Source organism: Antedon mediterranea, chromosome 6 (genome assembly GCF_964355755.1).
Source record: "Antedon mediterranea chromosome 6, ecAntMedi1.1, whole genome shotgun sequence".
Lineage (NCBI taxonomy): Eukaryota > Metazoa > Echinodermata > Crinoidea > Comatulida > Antedonidae > Antedon > Antedon mediterranea.
This window is the reverse complement of record NC_092675.1, coordinates 22,030,064-22,040,221: the sequence shown is the minus strand read 5'-3', so window position 1 is coordinate 22,040,221 and position 10,158 is coordinate 22,030,064. Positions and strand designations below refer to the sequence as shown.

The window sequence follows — 10,158 nt, the reverse complement described above, 5'->3', positions numbered from 1 at the left end:
TTGGTTAAAACATTTGCGTTGCGTTTACGTTCTTGCGTTACGTTCTAGTGGGAAGTCGGAACCAAGCTTTAGTATGACATGTTCTCGTGTATGCTTGCACCATTTCTCCATGGCTGTACAGAAAAAAAAAGAAAAAAGTATCTACAACATGCGTCGAAGGTTAAATTAATATAAACATTATATTTCTACAAAAATTGTGTGGTAGTGGTACTTTAAAATATTCATCCATAAAAACCGGCAAGATAAATCAGGATAAAAAACGGATGCGCGTAGTTTCAGCGACGTTTCACGCGCCTTGGAAACGGAAACGCGTATGTTTACGTTACGTGTACGCGCGCATTACGTTACGCATACGCACATCCGGTTTAACAGACTTTTATGACTGTCGATTGAAAATTAATTTTGATTGCATTCTTTGCGTTCAGTGGAATGCTGATTAATATTCTATTAATTAATTAATCTGTGTTAATTTTAAACAAAACTACTAGGCCTAGAACTAACAAAAGTATAGAGACATGGTCAAACGAATTTTATCGGTCACCAAATATCACACCACTTTTTGATCGTGGCTAAAGTAAAATGTGATTGGTTGAACGTTTTGGCACCGGTAGCGGATTACACAGAAGCTATTGTTTGGAAGTTGTGCCCTATCCACGTATACATCATATATAATACATTTTTAATTGTATCTACATAATATAAAACGACTTGAAGTTATGCATTGTGTGTATATGGACTAACGCTATTTGGAATTATTATTTAATTAAAGGTAGGTTGAAGACATATGCCTGGTCTAAAACTTCAGACCTTAACTACCTAGCTAGGCCTACTCCTCCACCTTCCTGTTTCGGATACTGAATCAGACAGGACCTATCCGGCACTGCTACTACCAATTGAGACTATACCTTGGCCTACACGGTATCCCAGTAGGCCTACAGTAAAAGTGTACACAATGTAAAGTAGTTTGAACGATTTCAGATAGTCCTAGGCCTAGGTATTAATTATATTAATTAAATTTCTATTTTATAAATAATAATAAAATAAATAATTTTGTTTTAATAAATTTGATAAATTTACATTTATTTATACAATACATTGTTCATTGATTTCTTACATATAATTATAAAATAATATTTTAAATGTTACCTTTCAGTTTCAGGCTAATGTCTACCATCCCCATTGTTATATCTAGTTACTAACCATCATGCATGACAGCAGCCCCGCATTTCAAAGTGATTTTTTATGAATGCCGTGGCTAGCTGGTGGTTAATTGCCTACCCCCCAAAAAAATGATGTCATCTTCGCCTATGTTTGGTGAATGTATTTCACTTGTACTGACCCCAATTTCTTGGTAGCAGAAACGGGACAAATTAATATTTTAAATGGCAGCCTGAAAATAACTCTTTTAAACTATTTAATATTGCTGTGCAAGTTTCAGCTGCAACGCAAAACAACATTTATTTGATTGACAGGCGCTGACCTTAAAGCTCAGGTACAGGCATGAATTTTAAATATAATATTTGGTTAATTGTACATAAATCAAATATTTGTAACAGAAATCAAGACGAAAAAAACATGAATTTTCCTTAATATGGCCAAATACAAAATTTTGCAAAATTCTTCCATAAAAACCAGGAAGACCTTTTTTCAGTAGTTAGGTAGTTAACCTAATGTAATAAGATGTCTTGTGACTCCCTAGAAGGTGAAAAAAGATGGTGGATATACGGTGGATAATTTTTGCTATAGCATGAAAATAAAAATTTGAAGTTGAATAAAAATTCCAGAAATGTAATATTCAAGTTATATTACCTATACTTAGTCATCTGAAAACATTTTTTACCACACTGTTTATTTTTCGTAGCTTTTTAAAATGCCTCTCTATTTACAAAATTTGTGTACAAAAGAATAGAGATTTTACTGTGTAATTTCAACTATCCCCCCCACTGATAAGAAAGTGCTTATTTTCAACAAGCTCGTGTAACACAAATAAAATCCCAAAAATTATGAAACATAGGGGAAACTATAGATCGATAATTATTCGAATGTATGATCAATAGAAATTTTTTGCCCGCACCTGGCCTTTAAGTCAACTACACTACAGTTTGATTGACTGCCAGAGCCCGTTGCATTTTTGGTAATGCTAACGATTTCTGCCGATGGCCACCCACTGAATTAAAATGGTTATTTAGGAACGAAAATGTATCAGAAATAGACCCTAGAGTTGTTTGCTTGTTTCCCACTTTGTTTCTGTTGCACATGAGCCTAATGTAAAAGTACCGTTTTCCAAAAAAAAAAGAAAAAAAGTAAGACATGATTATGTACAGTCATAGAGATATTATAGTGAACTATAATATCTCTATGGTACCGTACAGTATATTAAATTTTGCAATGCATCCAAAGATAGAGGGTCCTATTTAAAACGATATTGCGCATCAGCATAGTACAGAGCGGGAATGCCAGGATCTTTTCATGCATGATGTACGACAATTATTGATAATCAATTCTCATTTGGCCCATTCAGTTTTAACCAAAAGGGACCTTATAACAAAGTCTAAATTGTAGTGAAAGTTATATCCAAAACAAAGAGAATTGCACCTTTAGTGCAAGACAAGAGATCAGCCAAATATTGGGTAGCTCCCACGATTATCTGAATTTACTTAGGAGGTTTGCCCTGAAATTGCTTGTTAGAAAATGGTGGTACATATAATTTTAACCAGTTTATTTGCTTATAGCAGAATCTGGCCCTTAGCCAGTTGGAAGTTAAAAGTCAATCAAGATTAAAGGCTTTATTAAGGTTTAATAAAGTTCCACAAAAAGTTGTTATTTAGCCAGTTATTCAGTTGTACCCTAATTAGACTTGTTTACAGAATTTTACCTTCATTTTGCCAGGTCAATTTTGAAGGTGAATTGATTGTCCTTTCACCATAAAACCTAGTATTATTAGTATTACTTAGCAAGCATTGTATGTAAATTAAATACCCTCATTTCTTTGTATACTTTATAGTTGTGAAACTGGTTATAACTGGGATAATCTCTTCTAAAAGCATTTTATTGTTTTGTTATGAGTTTAAAGTTGACTAAACGGTGGACTCGCTTAACCTCTACTAAGTGTACACATGTTTAAATTTTCAGAAACTTTTTGATTATGATGACTTGAGTCATCAGAAATTAAGAGAATGAAGGAATGAGTGAGTGTGAGTGTATGAAGTAAAAACATAAACATAATACTGTATAGTAACCATGTTTAAAATCTGCAAATTAATTCATTATTACTTGGCAGGGTGCGAGAGTGTGCGAATCCAGAAGTACTGTGCAGCCAATCCAGAATTTACTATGAAGCATATCTATGAATTTCAAAACGTAAAATGTAAAAGAACATATTATCAACAAAGTCCGTTTGTGAGTGAAAACCTTTTTTTTTTGTTGTGATATGCGACAAATATGTAACAATACCGGAGTTTTAATTAACAAATATATGTACATAGACTATAACAATCATAGCTATGTTTATGCATCAACAATGGTTGTTTCCACATGTTTTTTGCATTGTGTCTGCCTATCTCAGAAATTAAGCACAACAAATAACTGTAAATTTATGTTTTATTTGGCATGTTAGGTAGATACTGAGTGAGTGGCCGAGCGGTTAAGACAGTGGAACCGTAATTACGTAGCCATAACATCGGCAAGGGTTCGAGGCTCACTCCATGGTTCTGGTGGTAGTCATCTCGGATAAGAACTATAAACCGTAGGTCCAGTTTACACAACTAGCTCGTGTGCACTTTAAAGAACCTAGTACATCTTTCGAGACGAGTAGGGGGTTACCCCGGTGTATTAGTACATCACAGCCACTGATCACCAACTGGGCCCTCTGGGAGACCAGTCTTTGACTGAAGAGGTTGCCCAGTATAAAAAAAAAATAAATAAAAAATAAAATACTATAATATAATACCGTACTTTAAATAACAATTTGTATTGATATTATACAATGTTTTGATATAACTTGAGTACAGACCAATTTAGTAACAGAATACATGCAATTTGTACTGTTTTGGTTGAACAAATTTGCAGAGGGTGGAAAGCTACTTGTTGGATATAGCATAAACAATTATATATGGAAACTGAACTTGTGGGCAGTATAGTGACATTGTATGTAAATCGTGTGCTGCTGATTGGATTCAAGGATGCCCTGTTGCTTAGTAGAAACTTTGGTGCCTAGATTGGTTTATGCAATTTTAATGAGGCTTTTGAAGTAAAGAAAGCACTCTGACCTTGCTAAACAGTGAGAGTTACCTTTTAAGTATTCCCATCACTCGCTGCTTGCATGGGCCTTCTCAAAGTATAAAGTAAGACTGTATTCCCCATCATTCGCTGCTTGCATGGGCTTAAAGATATGATTGGAAGGAGAGTATTCCCCAAATGCTTGCATAGGGCTTCTCAAATGAACAAATAAAGTATTCCCCACGTTCTACATGGTCCTAGAATAACAGACCAAGGATTATTTGACATCACTTCTTTCTTATATGAGCCTTTTGAGCCTCAAAACAAATGAACCAGGGGTATTTCTCATCATTAGCAACCTTTTAAATTAAACAAAACAAAACGTAAACAACTGAAAATATAATGTTATGGCAGGAGTCATAATTCAAAAGAAAGCTGTACAATTCTGGCAATAAAAATATATGAGGGCATTTTATCATTTTACTGTTTGCAATAGCAAATTTGTTTTCAGTTTTTTCATTTAACTTCCAAGTTTCCATTTAAATTCAAAATAATGTAGGTGTATGACATGTATCAGCTGATACAAAAAGCATCAGTCGACTACCAGCTGATCAATGATATGATTATTAATTGCATTAATTAGTAATAAAATGTTATTATAGAATTACTAGTATTTAGTAATTGTTATTAAATTACATAGTATAAATGACAATTATGTATTCTGTGATGGGATGTAATTGGGAAGATAAGGTCATTTCCAAATCATTCTATACAATTCTGACGATTCTTGGAATAGTGCATTGATCTGTTTAAGACTCAGTATGCACCTTCTATAATCTCCATTCTTCGTAAGCAGGCCATTGTCAACATTATTCTAAGATGGGTTGCCTAAAATATACCACCATGGAACATTTATCGTTTTAAATTTAAAGATCTTTGGCAAGCAATGTCAAAATGTTGTTTCAAATTTAATATGTTACAAACAAATTATCTATTTAAAAAAATATTTCTAATTAATAAATTTTAAGTTTTTCTAATTCTAGACTCATAATAGTATAGTGCTAAGTGATACATACATCCAGGGAAAAATTACTGATAAATGCCAAACAAAAAGAGTAAAAAGCCAGATTTTCCTTTGTACTCAAATTAGGGTCATAGATTTTGTAAACACAGTTTATACAGTACACCTATTAATTCTGTGGTTTGTTTTGCTTCATTGGGTGACTAATAATTGTTTATTTTTTTTCATTCCCTTGATTTTCAGGTTAATAATCTGGCAATAGATATCCCAATCTCATCCATTGTACATTTTTTTTTTTCAACTTAGCTTTATTTTCACTTTTCAAAAGGACAATGATCTTTATATAACCCAATAAGTGTGACTAACTGTGGACTGCTTTGATCTGGTTTCATTCCCTAGCAAATCAGCTGGAAGGAAGAGAATAACACTGAAAAACGTGATTGTGCAATGAACATGCACAATGCGAAACAATGAATTTTTATTGCTGATAAAAGGAGTTAAATAAAGTTATCAGTATTTACATTATTAAACAAATTACAGTAATAGATAGGCAAATGTTTTTTTGCTTAGTGCAGCAGATTGAAAACTACAGTATGTTTATTTTTGAATGTGTAAATAAGTTGCAATGAAACAACCTAGTATCTGTGATCTAACAAATCTCACAACAAAGTGCAGATTCATTAATAGTAAAATAATGTTCAGACTCATAGTCATAGTGTTGGGGTTTGTAATGTTAATGCTAGGTGTACAATAATCTATGACGTTGAAGATGTTCAGACACAATGATTAACTTTCATAAAAAGGAAATTCTGTGATAGACAAATCAAACTTCCCCTCCCTGATGTTCTACTTGAACTCTATAATCCATGACAGAAAAATATACAGTTTATGCTAAGTACATAAACATACCACTATAAATTTTAATGTAGTTTTTAATATTTGTCGTACCATAAAGGAACATGTAATGATCAGTGTTTCACGTATACAATAGAGCCTCTATTAAGAAGGAACAGATTAGGACCTAATAGTATTCTCTTTTAACAATGATGTCTCGTAGGACAAAAGAAATTGAGTTTAAGTTTAATCATGATCATTAAATTAATTCCATTCTTTTCAAACACAAACAAGTCAATTGTATGTGATTAATATTTTAGTTCAAGGAATTGTTATCTGTATAATAATACAGTAACTGAAAAATACACTACCTGCAAATGTATCTATTGCATTGCAATGTCAATTACTGTCCTGTTTTGAATTTATGAAGAGCAAAACAAAACTAGAAACGGGTAGTAACAAAGTGCGAGGCAGCGAGGCACGCGAGGCAGGGAAGGCATGCGAGGCAAGTCAGAAATTTATGCGAGGCATCGTTTTACCATCATCAAAAAATGCGAGGCATCATTTTATCATTTCTCAAAATTGCAAGGCAGGAAATCACCGAAATTGAAGTAGCCTAGGCCTAGGCCCGCTAGGCTAGTTTCCTTTTGCACCTGCCTTGTAATTTAACCAAGGCTTTATCCTGAATACCACAGCTTAGAATTAGTAGGCCTACTTTAATGAAGAAAAATCACATAAAAGTAACAATAAATCCATTAAATTGGTGATTTTACAGACGTTGTTTTTCTCGCATTTCGCACACTCAATGTTCAATATTTTGGTTTCTATGGAACGCCAAAAGAGCAAAATTAATTAGAGGGCTAAAAACTCTGTGGAATCCATTTATATTTAACGCATTATTTGGTGAAAATCAAGTACAATTTCAATAGATTTTGTCACTGTCAGTAAGGAAAAATGTTACTGTTGATAATGTACACGGTTTCGTTAACCTTTTAAAGAATAAAATAGAAAAATTCATCATAATATCCTTAGTAGGATGTCCTAGGTCTAGACTAGGTAGTGATGTTGATTTAGGATCGATTATTATTCTTTGAAAACAGAACAGTATCAGCAGTAACATATTACAACATTTTTATTGACAAATTAACAAATATATTGAAATAAAACGTGTTTTTCACCAATAAATGCATTAGAAATTGACGCATTCCACTGAGTTTTAGTCCTCTATTATCGTTGCTCTTTTGGCGCTCCATAGAAACAAAAATATTGAACATTGAATAAGTGAAATTCGCGAACAGTGTGCGAGAAACACGCCTGTAAAATCATTAATTTAAGGATTTATTTGTTACTTTTTATGTGATTCTTTCATTAAAGTACTCATGAGGTATACTTCTAAGGTGTGGTATTCACACGATAAAGTTAGTTATCAAATTTGGAGTAAAAATACAAGCGAAGGAAACTAGCGCCAGGTTTATTAGTACAAACATGGACAACAATAAATAAAAATCGTTCGTAATATACCTAGCTTACTAAAACAGGAATAGTGTATCATTATTAAATATTACACCAATTATTATTTTATCAAAATTGATTAAATTATTTTCTACATAGGCCTCTTATCTAGGTTAGGGCTAAGCATATTAGCTAAAGTTTAATTTTAGGCCTAGTATTACAATTGTCGGACGTAAGTCTTTTTTCACACGCGCTCCAGAATTCTGTCGCAATTTTTTTCTTTGCGGCATGTTATTGGATCGGCATATCAGTTACCTTTTATTCACCGCCAGTTATTGAACTTGTCCTGGCAATCGCTGTTCACCTTATTTGCGAGAGAGGTACACGTGTTGTTCCTAGAGAATGGAATGTCAAAAATGTCTTTGGCACGCCGCTCAGAGAGAAGTCTGTGCGTTGCTGCTGAAACCACGTGCTATAGGAGGGGAATGCACCACAATCCTCTGAGCTGAGGGCTGAATCATTCCACTACCTGCTAAATAGTAAAGAGGGATTGTCCATCTCTCGGGTCTACCGGATCTAGGCGCAGGGGTGTGACAAAATATTATTTTCACTCTGCTATGTTCGAGAGACATGTGAGTGAACACGCTCGAAATGCCAACAAACATTGCAGTCATTTGATGAGTGTGTCGCTATAACAATTATTGTTTATCGAAAGTTGAAGACTGTCGTTCAGATTTTTGAACCGTAGTTTGGGCACTTTTGTAAAAGTAAAATTTGACACGATATGACTTGAATGAAAAAACAATCGTTACATAAAAATAAACAACATGATGAGTGTATACACGAATCTATTTAGATACGCTTGTATCGATTGATTATTAGGCCTATAATATATCATAATAGCACGTTAAGATATGCCTCGCACCTTTTTGAAATTGTAAACTATATGCCGCGCATGCCTCGCACTTTTGGAAATGATAAAATGATGCCTCGCACAAATATTTGGCATGCCTCGCTGCCTCGCACTTTGTCAACACTCACTAGAAACTCTTGAACTGTTTACCAGTCAAGCCTTTATCAGGACTCTGGGGAAGACCTTGTACTTGAAAGGGCCAGCATATCTGAAAACCAATGACTAAACTAACAAAATTAAGTGGTTCCAAGGCAATTCTTTTAAAATAATAACAGAAGACGAATAAACATGAATACAAAATGGAAATAAGTTCCACAATTTGTTTGCAACATGTATACATGCCTTCAACTGTGGACAATTATAAATAGTGGTTTAACCTGTTCAAATTAAACCGATTTCCTAACTTTCTATAAGCCACAAATATGTCTGCTACAAACTGCACTTATACTTTTTGTGGGTAAATCTAAAGTATGTTGAGAGTGCATTGTCATTTACCCACAACAAAATTCAAAATTGAAGTTAATGTTTACTTTAAGTATTAAAAGTACTAAAATGTACAGTAAAACTCTGCAATGCACCTCTCTTTGCAATCACCTTTCTTGAAAATAAAATTTCAAGATGGACTTATTAAAGTGGTCTATGGGCTTATGACTGATTTTCATTTAGGTGCAAAAGTGTAAAATTGTATCTATTTCTTTTTTCATTTAAATAGGAATGGTGATTGTGGAGCACAGCGATATAAATGTTCGGTGAACTCTGGTTTCAAGAGGGCAGAACAGATACCATACAGTATGTTATAATGGTGATCGAAAATGCATGAACTACAATAATTTGAATTCTAACAAATCTAAATATTACTAACTAATGAGACTACAGTGAAAACATACCTTAAGTTAGGAAACAACAATTAATAAAATTACAGTGTAAGTTCATAAAAATTGATCAAATTATGTTTCTAAAAGACTAGAAAGATGGACGCTTTCAATCCTAAACCATACCAGGGTTCCGACCCTTCCTAAAGGGCAGTTAATAATTGTATAAAGGCAATCATAAATGTGCAGGCATCATAAGTTGTCATAAGTTTACGAAATTTTCAGCACTCGATTAGGCTGCTGGCAACAGAAAACCAGAACATCGTCTAATCTAGTCAGCCATTCACAAAAACTAAACTAAACAGAAATTCAATTTTTGTAAACGTACCCATAGTTAGATTCTAAATTATTATCTATTATTATAAAATCAGTTTACACTCTGCTGATGGCATTTGTAAAGTCATTATCCAAGCTATTTTTACAGTAGCAAAGATTGGCCATTTTGGCTAAAGTCCAGTACAACCCACAAAGTCCAAGGTTAAGTTAAGAAAAATAGTAATTTTAACCATGATGTAATATTTGTATCTAATTCTTTAAGATGTTGACTTTGACTTGCAAATAAATAAATTTTATTTTGAAAATGTTTTGTTTTCTTTGTTCTAATCTTCTTTCACATTTTCTTCCATAAGGAAATCAGCTTTATTTAAAATCAATATCCAGCTTGCCAATTTTAGTGATGTCATCATTAATTCACCATCTCCCTCAAGTGAAACGGAAATCTATGTACAGTATGTACTGTGCATTTTCTAAGATTTTGTACATTTTAAAACACTAAAAAAGATGACATATTAAGATGTTTACTGAACCTATATTCAGCATAACCCTCTTTAATAAAGGAATAACCCCTG

General features: G+C 33.3%; 1 long non-coding RNA gene across 2 annotated transcripts in view; it reads left to right on the top strand.

The window, feature by feature from the left end:
- The first annotated feature begins 616 nt into the window (after positions 1-616).
- The window catches only part of LOC140050923 (uncharacterized), a 25,645-nt gene continuing 16,103 nt past the window's right edge, over positions 617-10,158 (top strand). Inside the window, exons 1-4 of one of the 2 annotated variants that reach the window (XR_011845466.1) lie at positions 617-769; positions 3,281-3,399; positions 3,617-3,745; positions 9,151-9,891. This is a non-coding gene — a long non-coding RNA (uncharacterized lncRNA). Of the gene's footprint in view, positions 770-3,280; positions 3,400-3,616; positions 3,746-9,150; positions 9,892-10,158 lie in introns of those variants that run through there. The other variant, XR_011845467.1, reaches the window with a different exon arrangement.